General features: G+C 37.4%; 1 protein-coding gene across 1 annotated transcript in view; it reads left to right on the top strand.

Annotated features, from left to right (window-relative positions):
* The window catches only part of COL25A1 (collagen type XXV alpha 1 chain), a 348,081-nt gene that overhangs the window by 199,694 nt on the left and 132,025 nt on the right, over positions 1 to 16,362 (top strand). The window lies entirely within an intron of this gene.

Here is a 16,362-nt window from a genome sequence, read left to right as displayed (position 1 = left end):
AAGGCTGTAAAAGCACATTAATATTTTAGAAAAATCCTGTAGCTGAGGACATACTAATAATAATCATCAAATAAATTTCCAATTTTCTTACAAATTGTGGGAGAGTTTCTAAATTCACATGGCTATGGAAAAACTGTGGCCTTTGTAATGATGTCTGTCAAACTAATATTTTCAATGACCTTTTGGATCTATAAATTATATGCAATACCATTCATCAGTTTAATTCCTTTCTGTGCTATTTTTTGCACTGACTGAAGATACCCATAAAACTTGCTCATAACAGAAAATTTTGAGACTACTTAAGCTTACAGCTGCCGATAATTCTGTCACAAATGACAGCTGAAGCTACTCATCAGAACATGTTCATTAGCTTCTTATAAACCAGATGCCATTTTCATAGAGTCATAGAATCACTAAGGTTGGAAAATACCTCAGAGATCTTCAGTCCAACCACCAACCCAATGCTACCACGTCCACTAAATCATGTCCTGAAGTGCCATGTTTACATGTTTTTTTTGTCTACCTCCAGGGACAGTGATTCTACTACTTCCCTAGGCAGCTTGTTCCAATGCCTGACCACTCTTTCAGCAGTAACCACAATTCTTTTTTGAATGAACCATGGGCTGAATCCTTTCATCTGTTACAGTCATGTAATGCTGAGCACATAAATAAGAGAAGGCAGTGTTTATTTCTGCAGCTCCCTGAAGGACACTCAGAGTGCCCCAAGCTATTCTATATCTGCGGCTGTGACAGTGAGGTAACAACTGCCTCATCTGCAAAAGCCACTAATGTCAAAGGATATTTCTACATTTTCCCAGCTTCTTGGAATCATAAAATATAGTTTTATATAAGCCAAAGTAGAAACTTCACATGGTGACTTAAGAAAATTACTTGTGCTGCACTAAATGCCTGCCTACGTACTATATTCTGGTTTAAACTCATTAAACTTTCTAAATTAATTCAGTCCATTTTCTGCACAGCAATACAAACAAGGATGTAGAAAATTAGAAGAATACTAGTACAACATTATAATAAATGACCTCTATGTATGATTAGTAATACAGATAATTGTTACCATCTGCTGGATCTACCAAGACCCTCTTTAAATTAGCAATTTTCATCTTGAATTCATGGGCAGAGAACTTCTGTACTGCCAAACCCAGGTCCCTGCATGGCCCTTTCTGGACGTCAGTGTGTGAAGAGGACTGAGCACATAATGGCAGTATACTCTGGGCTAGTGCGAATCAGTGTAGTTTAAATTCATAGCTGACAGTTCCAAATGATACAACTCCCCATATATCTATCAGAAAAAAACAGAGTTATAGTTGATGACAAGCAGTTAGTAACTTAACAATAAAATGTACTTTTCAACGTTTTTCTCTGCAGCTTTAAAAATTACCCTATCCCATACTAATACATGTGTAAGTAGATAGATTAATTAATCTGGTTTATCATTTATTTGACAGTATACATAAATTTCTGGTCTCTATGTTACTTCGTGGAGTTTAGCTTGGCAGCTAAGCAGGCAGCTTTCAGAAGGCTGCAGTTACGATTTTCACATTTATGCTTTAGGAGGCATTAAAAATGCTTGACCTGTACCCAAAATCATCCCTACTTCCCTTTCATTCAGCACACCACTTGAAACTTCCCAGTCATTTCCTCACAACATTGTAACTCTCCAGTTTAACAGAAATAGCTTTATTTATCAAGCCAACTGTCTTGGAGCAAAATTTTGTGTTCCAGTGGTAATTCTAGGCCTCATTTCTCAGCTTCTGTTTGACAATTACATGTGGGTGTAGAGCAGCTACTGGTAGTTAAATTGTGTCTTGCAACTTGCCTCAGCTGTCCCTTAGTCACAAGGAGTTTTGAGATTCAAAGGAAATGTTAAATCACTTGTAGTAGAAATCTTGTACTAACTACTATTTTTATGTGTCACAAATGGGAAGGGAAATCCCAAATCATCTTCCAAGAATTCTCTTATCAGTAATTCCTTCACCCTGAAGAAGAGTTGCAAATATCATGCACCATTTTCTTTCACGTTGGATTTTTCATCTGAACTCATGACATAGCTGAAAGAGATGTAAAAATTTACTACCCATACAGCTCCCTTAGGTATGTTCCTATGTGGGAGTTTAACTTCATTTTGAATCTTTTCTGAGGTCAGTGGGTGTAAAATTTCGTTATGAAAACTTGTTCCCAAATCACTAGACTAGATATTTGGACTCTGTGATACCCAGAAAGGGCAGGGTTGGAAGGGGTTTCTTGAAGCCTGCTTGCAAGCACACTCCCTCCTGCACTTAGTGTTCAGCTCCCATTTTATGAAGGAGTTGACACAAACAGAGGAACATCTGGAGCAGATGAACACCTGAACTGGATCTTCTTATAAGGCTGAATGAGAAACTTTTTTCTCTCCTGGGAATCGAAGTTTTCATATACCTGTATGTGGGCCCCATACTGCTTAGCATTCTCCAATAATTACACCAGAAATTATCTGTCTAGTGTTTATCAAGCTAAGATAATTCTCAGCTCTGTGTTTTTCTGTTTCTTTTCTTAATGCCAGAAATTAGGAGGTAGAACAAAGTCATAAAATATTTTTCTCCTTTTCTGAGGATCTTTGGGATGGGTGCATTTAGTGTGCAGTCTTGTTTCTTTCATCAGAGGGTAAACACTAGGGTTGTTCGGAGTGCCCTTGTTTTCCTTTTCTCAGTTCCCTGTGTCTGTATTGAAATCAAGATTAGTTAAAACAATTCCTGAAAGCAAACATACTTGTCTGGTAGGAAAGATTTATATAAGCAGTGTGGAATGTCAATTGGAAGTTTTTTCTGTGACTGTGTAGGATACAGATCATAAATCACCCTCACAAAATGTGGTGGGGTTTTATTTTCCCTTCCCCTCTACCCCCCCTTTGGCTTAAGGTAAAACAATTAACATATACAATTTTTTGCTAATATTGTGATCTACACAGTACTAATCATCAGAGGACAATATTGCTAAGAAGTCTTTGGGCATTATTTTTTATGTATTCACAGTAGCTGTTCCCAATAGAAATGAGATTAATTTAATGCTTTGCTGCTTTGCCTCACAAAAAGAGCATGATGAAGAACAATCACAGACATGAGCACTCATCAGCTGAAAAGCATATTAATTTTTTTAATGTAGAAATCAGTTTCTTTCTGCTACATGATACTCTTACTAAAATAAACTGCTGATTGGTTATGTTTGGAAGGCCGGAATTCTTAGTAAGTGAAGTAAAACCAGGAACAATTTGGAAATTGTTTAAAGTCACTCTATTCTATCAGTGACTGTTCCTCATTTTACCAGATCAATTGCAACTGAGATAAGAGAAGGAAAGGGCATATTCTTCTACTTTTGTTCATGATGAATAGCGCTTACTCAGAGAATCAATCTCCAAAATAAGTAGCACTTACCGTGAGAGGCCAAAGTGGAATGGGGACCTATGCCAAGGGATATGAGGAGACAAATTGTGGGTGCTAAGGAAGTTCTTTATTTCTCAGTACACAAACTTATGAAACAGAAATGGTATCACTATACTGGAGTTTAAGGCTTACATTAAAATTCATATTTCAGTTGAGCAGTATCAGACATGGATATTTGTTTTGGCCTCCAGCAACAGGAATCATCTTAGCATGCAGTATGCAGTTAGTTTCAGGGGGTGTTGTCAACAATGGTACGTATGGTAGCATAGGTAAAAATAAAGGTTTAGATACAAATGTTCCCAAAATAACATCCAAAACTTCTGCAATTTTTGTCATGCATAATGCAATATTTGCATTTCTAGACTTTGGGAAAGTGCAACTCTAGATTCCTTTTTTTAACAGGAATACTCCTCCTGAGTGAAGCCTGTGGTTTTTGTTCAGGTATTCTGACTGATTAGCTAGTCTCTGAAGAGAAAATGACCTCAATGGTTCCACTTCCAGCTGTGTGGATCAATTATCCTGATTTTTTTTAATCCACTCTGCATAGGACAGGAGATCTCTCATTTTAGGTCTCTACCCTTAGGGCACGTAAAGTGTAATCTGGTATTGCCATCACATACAAGTTGTTTCTCCCTAGATGGGAATGCAAAGAAACACATTTTTGTTCTTCATGCTGTCACCAGCTTCAGCAAAAATCCTTTTATAATCCTGAAAACCAGTTATGTCAGAAGAAAGTAATGAAAAGGTTTTATTTGGATTTATTCATGTGTGGACCCACAGAAATTAAAAGAATAGCCTAGAGATTTTGGGATGAAATGAACTAATGAGACTGGTAAATGCTTTATGGTTTTAAAAACTGTTTTACTGAGCTGTATCCTGTCTTTGGGTTCACCTGTTCAGCTCTGGTGAACTTCAATTTAGCTCGTATAATTTCACTGAAATTAGGAAACAAGTGATAGGCATGTATGACTTGCCACAGCCTGCCTTAGAAAGATGCAGGTAGGAAAAGTTTGGATTTGAAAGTTTTCTTGGCTTGGGGGTAGCCATGATGTATACTGTAGGTCAGTCTGATTTCAGTAACTTGTGTTTTGTTGGTCAAATGTTTTTGCTGGTTGAGTGTGCTTGTTTGTGCAGCAGTTGTCAAGGAAAGATTTATTTCTGACCGTGCAGACACTGGCTCTACCCAGAGTTAACAAGGGGATTTCAGAATCAAAACAGGAAAATCTCTGAATTTGTTTCTAGATAGGCAAGCTTCAAAAAGCAGCTATATGAACATGGATACACATAGTATTTTTCCCTACATAGCCTGAAAGGGAAAACAGGCACTAGCTCAGTAGGAAGGTTTTGTGTCAATAAGCTTTTGTTCTTCAATGTTAAAAAAACCCAAACCCAAAACTTGAAAATAAAACCAAACCAAGCACAACAAACAAACAAAAAAAACCCAAAAAATGTTACAAACAAAAAAATGGAAATGTAGACAGAAACCAACAACAACCCAAAAAAACCAAACAATCCAAAATCTCAAACAAAAAAAAAAACTCAGTTCAAAAGAAATTCTGCATCTTTTCACATGAATTTCAAAGACTTGTAAAGGGAATCTGACATAAAAGAAAAAGAATTGTTAGGAGTTGTTTGGAAGTTGGACCTAAACATATCCTTTCACCTACAAGAAGTAGTTTGAAGCAGCTTTGCTGCCGAGTTTCTACATTAAAATGACAAAATTCTTTCAGCATCTTCTCAGTAGCCTCTGCAAGCCAGTTACAAGCAAATCAAAATTCCCTTTAGAAGCTTCATGTAATGGGTGACCATATGGCACCAAGTTTCCTCTTCATGTCTGCTTTGTTGTATTGACTCATTTTTGCAGTTCCTTTTCTTCTTCCTCTGTCATTTGCTCCATATCCTCACTCAGGAACACAGTTCTAGGTCCCTCAAATCTTTTGGTAGCCAATATGTTGTTGCTTCTGCATTTTCAAGCATCTGTTTACCTCTGATAACAGTTTTGTTTTGGTTTTAATTTAAGAGTGAGAATTTCCCTCCTCTTTAAATGCTTTGATGTTAGCTCTTGAGTGAATGTCACAGAGGTACTGACAAAACAGTCAGAGTAGCTACTCAAAATGGAGATCTATTCCCATCATAAGTTACTCAGTACTCTGATGGACCAAATTAAATGACTAGTTAGGATGTGAGGCAAGAATATAATACTACACATTTCCCAAGTTTTGGTAATATCCCTTTCAGAAAGATGACCCAAAATATACATGCAGTTGCAAAGAGGAAACCTTTCCACTCAAGGGTCCTTAAGGGGTTACTCACCCAAAAAGGGTGAGGGCTTTCTTAAGCTTTTCATTTAATAAGGTGCATCTCCACTAGTCTGGTTTTTCTTTCTTATGTTGTCACCCAGGTGGAATTATTGCACTTACGGACTAGGACTAGGTATAGGCATTAGCATTTTGGTTATCCTGGAATTCTTCACACAAAGCTTTCTTTGACTATGTGATGTGTGAGGGGTTTATCTACATGTGTGTTTATAAATGCTTCAATATCTTGGCTTTTAGTTTTGTTCTCTTTTAAACTCTTTGCAACTGTTCTCTTTTATGGAGTTTATCCACTTTGATCTCTTTTGTTGGGAGTATCACTATGGCAGCTGTATTTTTTTTTCTCAATTCCCCGGGAGCCCCTTTCAAAAATGTGCCTCTAGAGGCAGATAAAAGGAATGTGTTGGTCAGATTCTTCTCTCCTAATAGAAGCAAAACTTGATTTACATACCTGCTTTCAAGTATTGCTAAGCTTCCAAAGCTGACAGTTCCACCAAGGGAGGTTAAAAATTGGCTTCTAATGGTGAGTTCTTCAGGATAATGTTATTTTCCAAAGGCTGCTTTTCCTTAATGGACATCTTCCACCCTGAAAAGAGATTTGTAGAAACCAAATAAGAGATTAACTGTATAGAAATAAACTTAGTTTTCTTTATATTCTTTAAAACCTCCAAAACACAGGTAGCAAGAAAGTTTGTTCTTTAGTGGGGCTTCTGTGAGCAAATGTATTTGCTTCCATAGTGGTGTGAGGAGACAGATTCTTCAGAATTATTCCAGGAGAATAAAACTCTAATTCATCAAAGTCATTTTGACACAGCTGTTACAACGATCTATCTCCTGCTGAATGCTTGCCAGCTAATTTTTGAGAAGTGACATTTTTCACAGTTTATTGTTTTCTCATCAACGTGGCACCAACCACATCAAATACATTCACACAGTGATGCTGGCGTTGATGAATTAGCCATGTGCTTTCTATTTATGGATATAGAAGTTCCAATGTCTTCAAGAAACAGGAACTTTTAGGTAGAATGGAAGAGACTTTGTGATCTGGGTGTGTGTTCCTTGTGTTCAAGTACCTGAGCAATGATGGAATTCAGTAGTGTAGTGTTTTTATGGAAACATGCAGTCCTGCAACCCTTTACACCACTGCTTTTATAGATGGGTGAAGCATATGGGGGTAAGCAATTAAAGGTCACCTTTTCAATATAGGTTATTTTTTAACAATAGGTAGTTATAATGTGCTGTTTCTCACCTCACTGTACTCACCACATACTTTGCTGAGATTAGGCAGATTCATTTTACAAATTTTTGTTACCTTTTTTGTCATTTTCTTTTCTATTCCTTTACCTTCCCTCCCCCCCCCTTTTTCTTTTCTCTCTTTTTTCCTCCTTTCTCCTTTCTTTTAATTTTTCTTTTCTTTTTTCTTTATTTTTTCTTTCCTTCTTTCACCCTCCCTCCCTTTCCTCCCTCCTGTTTCTCCCTCCCTCCCTCCTGTTTCTCCCTCCCTCCCTCCTGTTTCTCTCTCCCTCCCTCCTGTTTCTCTCTCCCTCCCTCCTGTTTCTCTCTCCCTCCCTCCTGTTTCTCTCTCCCTCCCTCCTGTTTCTCTCTCCCTCCCTCCTGTTTCTCCCTCCCTCTCCTGCATCTCCTCCCTTCCTCCCTTTTATTTTTCTTCTTCCTGAGGATCAGTTAGGTTTTTCACAGTTGGAATTTTAGTGTACAGTAAACAATGTAAGTCAGTACTAAATAATCTGTTTAAAATGAACCAAAACAGAAGAGTCTGCACTACTCTACTCTTCATCGAAACTTCAGCTGTATTGCTGTTACTCTTTCTGGCATTAGTAGCAGTTTTTCTTTCCAGTAATGTAGATAGGACTATACAAATGCTGCAGATGCTGATGAGATGTATAGATGAGAAGGAGAAGCATCTGGAAATAATCTTCTTGCTAGCCTCATGTATGAAGACAAGAAAGGTGCTTCACAGTTTGGGATTCATGGTCATACTTGGCCCTTTTTTTGCTGTATATTTGTGGTGTGCAGTGTTAGCCATGATAAATAGAAGGATGTCTGCCTACAATCTTTATAGGAGACTTCACTCCAAGTTTGGTCTGCTTAGTTCTTTCTGGTGGTTTTCTATACCTATATTTCAAAAGGAAGAGCAGTCGTGCTCAGATACTTAAAAATGCATCTGCACCTCAGGAAACTGCCTGTCAGATTTCCTACAGAAATATTTTTTTTTAAAAAAAAAAAAAAAAACAAACAACAAAAAAAAAGCAGCATCTTGGCAATTATTTTTCAGCTGTGAAATATGCTTTTGAAAAGCTGTGACTATAATTTTTCTTGCACACAACTCTTTGTACTCTGTTATTGTTACCATATGTGGCACTTCTTTTTTTCTTTTCTCCCGTAGTTCAGCCTCTCTCTGAATAGCCAAACTTTAAACAAATTTTCTTCCTCCAAATTTCTTACTTCAAGACATAACCACTTTATCTTATAATTGCAAAGGAGTTATTAGAGTATTCAGACTGTATGTAGGGCTCTCAGCTAGGAATCTTGTCACCAAGAATGATGTTGCTCCAAGGAAAAGTTTTAGACACTGTACCTGTCATTTCTGTTTTATTTCAAGATCTTGTAAACTGTCCATCATTCATCTTGTTCCATTATTGATCATCTAACTTCTGGAGTAGAGTAGAGTAGAGTAGAATAGAATAGAATAGAATAGAACAGAATAGAATAGAATACGGAAGAATACAATAGAATACAGAATACAGAAGAATACAATACAGAAGAATACAATAGAATACAGAAGAATACAATAGAATAGAATAGACCAGGTTGGAAGAGACCTTCAAGATCATTGAGTCCAACCCATCATCCAACACCATCTAATCAACTAAACCATGGCACCAAGCACCCCATCAAGTCTCCTCCTAAACATGTCCAATGATGGTGACTCCACCACCTCCCTGGGCAGCCCATTCCAATGGCCAGTCACCCTCTCTGTGAAGAATTTCTTCCTAACATCCAGCCTAAACCTCCTCTGGTGCAGCTTGAGACTGTGTCCTCTTGTTCTGGTGCTGGCTGCCTGGGAGAAGAGACCAGCCCCCGCATGTCTACAGCCTCCCTTAAGGTAGTTGTAGACAGCAATAAGGTCTCCCTTTGAGCCTCCTCTTCTCCAAGCTAAGCCACCCCAGCTCCCTCAGCCTCTCCACATAGGGCTTGTGCTCCAAACCCTTCCATTACTGGTTATCTAATTTAGGCTAACATGGACACTGTGAAAATCATATCTGCAAGTCACAGGTCCTTCTGCTTCTTGAAAGTCAGAGAAACTAAAAATTAAAAAGAAATGCAAACATTTCCTTTTGTGTAACAGCAAAATGCATGTAAAATTCTTGCCAGTTCTGCTTGGCAGTTTGGTATTACCATTGGCTCATTGCTTTACATGTCTTTGTTGCATATTTTTATGTACTGAAGGCACTACACTCCACAGGCGGTTTAAAATATAAATTAGAGTAACTTCTAAATACTTTTATGCTCATGAACCAAGGTGTCAATACTGAGAGCATAGTCTAGGCATGGTGTAACTTTTCTGGCTGATAGAGATGCACACTGGATCTTTAATTGTGATGCTGCTATACTTCATTCTTCACATTTTGTCAGGACCTTGCTTCTGAGTCTCTTACGTGCTTCCAAACCATACTTGTTGGTTTGATAAAGGAACTTTTGCAGGAGATTGGATGAGAGAGATAATACACAGCTTGCAAATAAATGAGAGATTCCTGGAATTACAGGGTGAAGCTATTAGGGGCTTGCTTTCATAGATTTTTTATTTTTTTGGATGGTGTGGATTGAAAGGGACCTTAAGGATCATCTACATTCAACCCCCCCTAGCACTGGCAGGGACACCTTCCACTAGACCTGGTTGCTCAAGGCCTTTTTTTACCCTCTCTCTTTCTTTTTTTTTTTTTTTTTTTTTAATGGAACATAGTACTCCCATTGAAATAAGAATTGTGGTACATTGGAGAAGGGTTATACTTCAAAACTTGAATGGTTTATTTTGCATCAATATTTTGACCAAGTCTAGGAGAAGCAAGGTATCTTTTCTGCAAGCTGAACGAGAAAAAATTCGTGACAGTTCAGAAGGGATCCATAAGGTGCTGGTGAAAAAGATTAAGCAGCCTAACACTGCTGTGAATTTTGTTGCTTTACAAAAAAAACCCTTCTTCCTTTAAAAGTAAATCCCTACCTTGAAATACATTTATACTTACTTTGTAATCTCCAGGTGACGATCCTTATATCTGAGTTTTATGTCTCTGGTAGTAGCTAGTGTGAGCTTCTTGAGTGCAGAATTCAGGATATTCTGAAATGGACTTCTTTGAAAGAGCTTTGTAGTGTTTCATTCATCTTTGTCAGTAATTTTGCTTTTTGTGCTAAAGGGGTTTTATGCAGAAGTCTCAGCTCATCTTTCTTGTACTCTTGTAGTTCATTCTTTTCACAGTAAAGTTTTTTCTGGGTTTCTTTTTTTGTTGTGGGTTTTTTTTTTTCCCCCAAGTAATCTCCTGATTGCTGGCCAAAGAGACTCATTGGAGGTTGATTGAGTGCACTGGGTTTTTTTTTTTTGCTTGGAGCAAGTCACTTCTGTACCTGGGCTTTTTCACTCACATTGCTCTAAACAGCAATCACTTCCAGCAGTGAAAAAGAACCAATTATGTTTCATCAGTAGGAGAAATTTAGCTAGCAGATGAATTTTATCATACTCATTGCCCATTTAAGCTCTAAAACAAAAGTTCACTAAAATGAGCTCTCATTTGACTTAGTAGGAATCTATAATCTCTGTCCTTGTTAGGAATAATGTATTACACATAATTAACAGCAGCCTTAATTAACCTGTAATTAACCAAGAAGAGAAAAAAAGTGACACAGTGATCCATCATTTTAATGATAGCACAATGAGGAAGCCCAACAGATGTGAGGTTTTTGACTTCTATCAATCCTGAGCTAGAATAGGTGATTTGAAAAGGTCATGTGTCACCTTTCACTTTACATGCACTTTGTGGGGATAATTTACAAATCTATTATTTGAAATAGGGTCTGTTGTTTGGTTTTGGTTTTTCTCTGTTTGTTTCCATATAAGTACTTTTTAACTCAGTCTGACAGTAACTGTCACACAGCTTGTACAGCTGTTTTGAAGGTAGATTTCTGCTTTCTTCTGTATATCCTATTATATATATTGACATACGAGATTTTTCAGGGAGCTGTAAGGAATGATTTAACAATCAAAGTTTACTGTAGAATGTGAAATAATCTAGTCAAATGATTTTATCAAAATAAGAGTTTTTGAATTCTGAAATCCTTCTGTGATAGTCTACTTCAGAACTGCTGAATGTGTGATCCAAAAACTTTTTAAGCATCACTGGGGGTACCTTGAAATGTGATTTTGTTAATTATATAATTTTTTAATTATTTTAATAACTAAGTGCCAAATCACACTCTTACTAACATCAATGTGTCACTTTTAATTCAATGCACTTCAAACTGAGTCCAGACAATACTTGTATGCTGGCCAGCTTCAGCAATGTCGTTGCTATATCTCACTGGCTTTATCTGTTGGGCCAACACTGGCTATGAGAAATGTTAAAATAGCTTCAGCCATTTATTTGTTCCATGAAGTTCCAGTAAGCTGAAACACAATCTAGCATGGTGTTACTGGAGCTAGGCTCAAGTTTCTGTATTCACCTCTCTCTCTCTGAGATGCAGATGTTTCTATATTAATTGTGTATTCAGAGCATTTCAAACACCTATGATCTGCACTAGGAGAGAACTTTTTCAGAAATTCAGAAAATAGTCATGAAAAACAGTCACCAAAGCTTGAGAAATCATTACACATTTAGAGATGATAATTGGACTACTTGTAATTTAATTATACACTAAACTAGAATTGGAGTAATTTGCAAGGCCAACATTTTTTCCTTATTCTTTCCACAGAGAATGTGCTTGTGAAAAATATATTTCTCTTCACGTTTCCAATGAATATAAACCTACCAAAATCATGCCCTGTTAAAATACATGCATCCATTTTATTTAAAAATAAACAAAAATAATCCTCAAACACTTTGTTTAGCTAGAGGGTGGTCTCCACTGTGTAAAGTTTATATTTATGGTGTATCTACTGGTACACAACTCAGTCTTCTGTTGAGTATTCCTTAAATGAAAACCATTACTGAAGGATGAGTGGAGAAGTTTAGAGCAAGAAGATCATAGAATGGTATAAGCTGGAAAGGACCTCCAAAGGTTGTCTAGTCCAACCCCTCTACAGTGAGCAGGGATGTCTTCCACTAGATCAGGTTACCCACAGCCTTGTTTAGCCTGAGCTTGAATATCTCTGGGAATGGTCCTCAACTAACCCCCTGTGCAACCCTATTGCAGTGGTCCACCACTCTCATGGGGCAGAAGTTTTTCCTAACATACAACTAAGTCACCTTTAATTTAAAACCCTTGCCCCTTGGCCTATCACTACAGACTTCTGTAAATAATCCCTCTCCAACCTTCTTGTAGGTCCCCTTCTTTTCCAACCCTTAAAAGATTCTTTCATCACACAGTACATCTCAATGTGGTATCTTTTCTTATCTTCACTTTTCACTCAATTTCCCATAGAAAATAATATTTCATTAAAGTTACCTAAGGTAATTTTACCTTGGCTAGCATTTTGATAGCAAAACTGAGGGTTTCTGAGGCATTTGCTTACATACTCAATTTTTAGCAATAATTTCTAAAATTCTTAGAATATTTACCTCCAGAGTAACCGATCTGTAAGAAGATGGAAAACTTACTTTATGTAGTATTCAAAATCAAGCTGAAAATATCTTTCTTGGAGAAATGTTGTATTTACAATATTCTTGAGAAATGGAAGCTACTTTTTGCAAAACCAAACTGAAACTCATATTCCCCTTCCTCCCATATTTTGTCTCTGTCCATATTAGGCTAGTAGTGCTTGTTATTATTATTGTTATTAATATGTGGATTTTATTTGTGAAAGCATCTACTGTGCAAACACCTTTGCTCTTTAGGATCTTGGACTAAAATATGTGTATTACTATAAGCACATGTATAGCAATAACATACATTTTAAAATGGTAGTGAATATCTAGAAAGAAAATGCATAGTCCAAAAGGAACACCATCCACACTATTTGTACTATCTACAGTAATTGAACAAACAGTTGGTGTACATAGATTCATAGAATGGTTTAGGTTGGAAGGGACCTTAAAGATCACCTAGTTCTAACGCCCCTGCCATGGGCAGGGACACTTTCCACTAGTCCAGGTTGTTCAAGGCCTCCACCAATCTGGCCCAGGGAGGGGGCATCCATGACCTCCTAGGACAACCTGTTCTGGTGTCTCACCACCTCACTATGAAGAATGACACGTCTGTAGACATGATGAGGAGGTTGTATAAACCCACTCAGCCCTTTCTCTTTCAAGATTCATTGTCTTGTCTAGTTTTCTGAAGTGTTTTACAGGCACTGTGTTACAGAAAACCACGTATTTGGGACTTGTAAAAATTACTTGCTCCTTTGTAGTAGCAGTTATTTGGAGAACAAAGCAGAATGCAGCTTGAAATATAGAGCATGCAGCTCTGGAGACAATCAAGTTTAAGTCAAAGACAGACTATAGTCTGAAGTCAGTCTTTCAAAATGAGTGAAAATGTCTTTGAGTATTCCAGGAAACTTATAGTGCAGTTGTGTGGTGTATTTAAATCAATGTTGTCACTCACAGGACTTTTCTCATTGCATCCTGAAGTAACCCTATGTACTGTTTCAATTCATTTTTCTCACCCAGCCCTGTACCAGTTGTGGAAATTCTGGTTGTTTCCATGTTTTGAGAGATTTTCTCTCTTTCCAACAGACTTGAAAGATGTCTTACAGGAAAGAAGGAAATTACCATGCTTAGCTCTTAAAGATTTAGTATTTTTATAATGAAAGAATATTATTGATTTTCACAAGAATGACCTCTTCTGAGATTATCTTTTTTTCTGCTGCAGGACAGCATGTCTCAAGCAAATTTTTCTTTATTCTCCTATTCACTGAAGCAAATCCTGGAAGACTTTTCATTGTGAGCAGGTGCTTTTCTCCAGCCTACTGGGAATTTATTGCTATTCTTTAGTGAGACTCCACGATGCTGCAAACAGTCCTTTAATTCAAGTGCAAGAGCTATGTAGCATAGATAAAGAGCAGGCAAAAATTTAATGGTAGTTAAAATGTCTACCATTGTATGGGTGCAAAAATAGAATTTAATTTCCTTTTTTATTTTTGCTGTTATAAAAAACATTCCCAGAAAACAGTGCAAAACACAAGCACTGCTACAGCTGCAAGAGCTATTTGCTGGTCACTCTAAGCCAACAAGTTTAACCCCTTAAAAATTTTTCCTTCTACAAACATTTGCATAATTATTTTCTTTATTCATTCACCATCAGAATAATTAAATCTTTTGGGCTAAGCTTGTAGTAGACCAAACAGTAAAATTTAGTTGCTGGCCCACTCAGCCCTCTGGGGAACTTTATATATTTATCATGATGTTATTGTTGAGTGTTTTAACTGCAATATCTGTAGTTTTCTTTCTAGAAGTAAATGTATTGATAGCCAGGCTAAAGCTCAGCCTTCATTTTTGTTGCTCCTGCAAAAGACTGTGTGTGTAAATGCTGCTAGATAACTATCCTGCACCCCAGTGATAGAAAATTTTTGGAAAGGCAGACTTGTCTCATGTTTTGGGGTGTTTGATACCATATTTAGAAGTTTACTAAATAACTATAAGAAAATAAGTAAGTGCTGTGACATCAAGTGGTGTTGGGGATGCATAGTAACAAAAGCTGTGCTGTTAATGCACTGGAAACTGTTGCTTTCTGTATTGGATACTAGGACAGAACTTTGAAAGATATTGTAGGTCATTTCAACAGGCACAAACTTTCCTAGCACCTAACAAACCAAACCAACCAAAAACCAAAACAAAACCAACAAATGCAGTGGTCATGCAGATAGCCAGGATACTGGTGACCTGCTTTACACTCTCAGCATGTCATCTACTCATGATGTGACAGGAAACCACAGCAAGAGCTGAAGGGAAAGAGATGTGAGAGGTTTTATTCCTGCAGGCGTTCCCAGACCCAGTAACTTGTTATAGGATCTGACAAGTAGGTTATTGCACAGGCTTCTTAGAAAGCTACTAATTTACCAAAACCCCTGAGTCTTACAGTATGTACATCCAGCTGATGTCCTCTTTTATGCTATGTCTGCAATTTTTTTTTTTCAGAATCCATGGTCTAGGCTGAGAGAAGACACATAGCTGGGGAACTGGCAAGGCTGATATGGCAGCCCTTTTTCATGGTGTTTATTCCTTTCTCAATGGATGGTTGAATTGACTCTTTTCTATGGTTGTAGCACCTCCTAGTAACAGTGCCGAAGGCAGGAACATACATCATGGGTGAGAGAGGTTAACAGAACCACTGCAGCCCTGATTTAGACTAAACTTTGAGTTTTTCTCACAAGCCAAAATAGCACCCAGAAAAGAGAGAGAAAAAAACAGCCAAGGTAAAATGGGTCAACATAAACCCAGCAAATATATTAGGTGCTGTCTTCTCAGCAGCAACAATCTAAATAAAGCAGTGTGAGCCATCAGTCCTAGGGGGCCACATGCTTAGCAAAGGCAATTTAAGGGAAAACCTCTCTCCAGCAGACATAAACTACTGTCTCTTTCACATGGGACAATGACCTGACAACTCAGAGTTACAGCATAAAAGAGGAATTTAATGGCAGAAACAAATTCTCTGCCTGCTCTTATTGTTGGTGAAAAATAACTTGCCTGTTCATCTGTCAGAAGATGTAGCAATTAAACATCAAAGAGACAATTAATCCAACTTTTTTTAGTCCTTTCCACTGATCATCTAAACTTGCAGTTAGTACAAAACCAGTTACTGAGTGTGCATCCATGTTAAATCCTTTCCAGAATTTGCATCCAAATAACTGGAATCAATCCCTGGACTCTGAAGGAAATAAGTAACTTGTAAAGTCCCATTCCACGTTTCCCAAGGGGGAAAAAAGAAAATAATAAATAAAGCAGAATAAGGCAGAGGATTTCTTGGCCAATGCATAAGTGGAGATCTTTAGTACCCCAGTGAACTGTGTGAGCTAAAGTTTCTTATTAACCATCATAGCAGAATGTTGTTTGAAATACAGATTAGTTATGAGATTGTTTGCTCTTTTCATCTTGCAACTATCTGATAAAAGCATTCAGTAAATAGGCTGCCTGTTCTGTTTTCCCAGTTATTTAAAGAGAAATACACAAGCCAGATGCGTTATTTCATATGTTTGGTTATGTTGTGCCACTGTGATTTGCCAAACTAACAATTCATTCATTGCACGTTGAACCTGTCTTTTGTTAAACTCCAGCTATTGCTACTTCCCACCATGCTGTTTCTATTAATTCTGTGCTAGGTCTGCTTCTTTTGTTGTTTCTTTTCTGTGCCTTCACTCTCAAAATATCTTTAAGGCGTTGCATTTAACTGCTGACAGAGTTATTCATCTTCTGAAGCCCACAGTATCCCCCAAGTCTGTGTATTTTTCC

Source organism: Melanerpes formicivorus, unplaced genomic scaffold, assembly GCF_026170545.1.
Source record: "Melanerpes formicivorus ecotype bairdi unplaced genomic scaffold, bMelFor1.0.p_v2 SCAF_4, whole genome shotgun sequence".
NCBI lineage: Eukaryota > Metazoa > Chordata > Aves > Piciformes > Picidae > Melanerpes > Melanerpes formicivorus.
The sequence above is the reverse complement of the archived record's forward strand: the minus strand, read 5'-3'. Positions and strand labels throughout refer to the sequence as shown.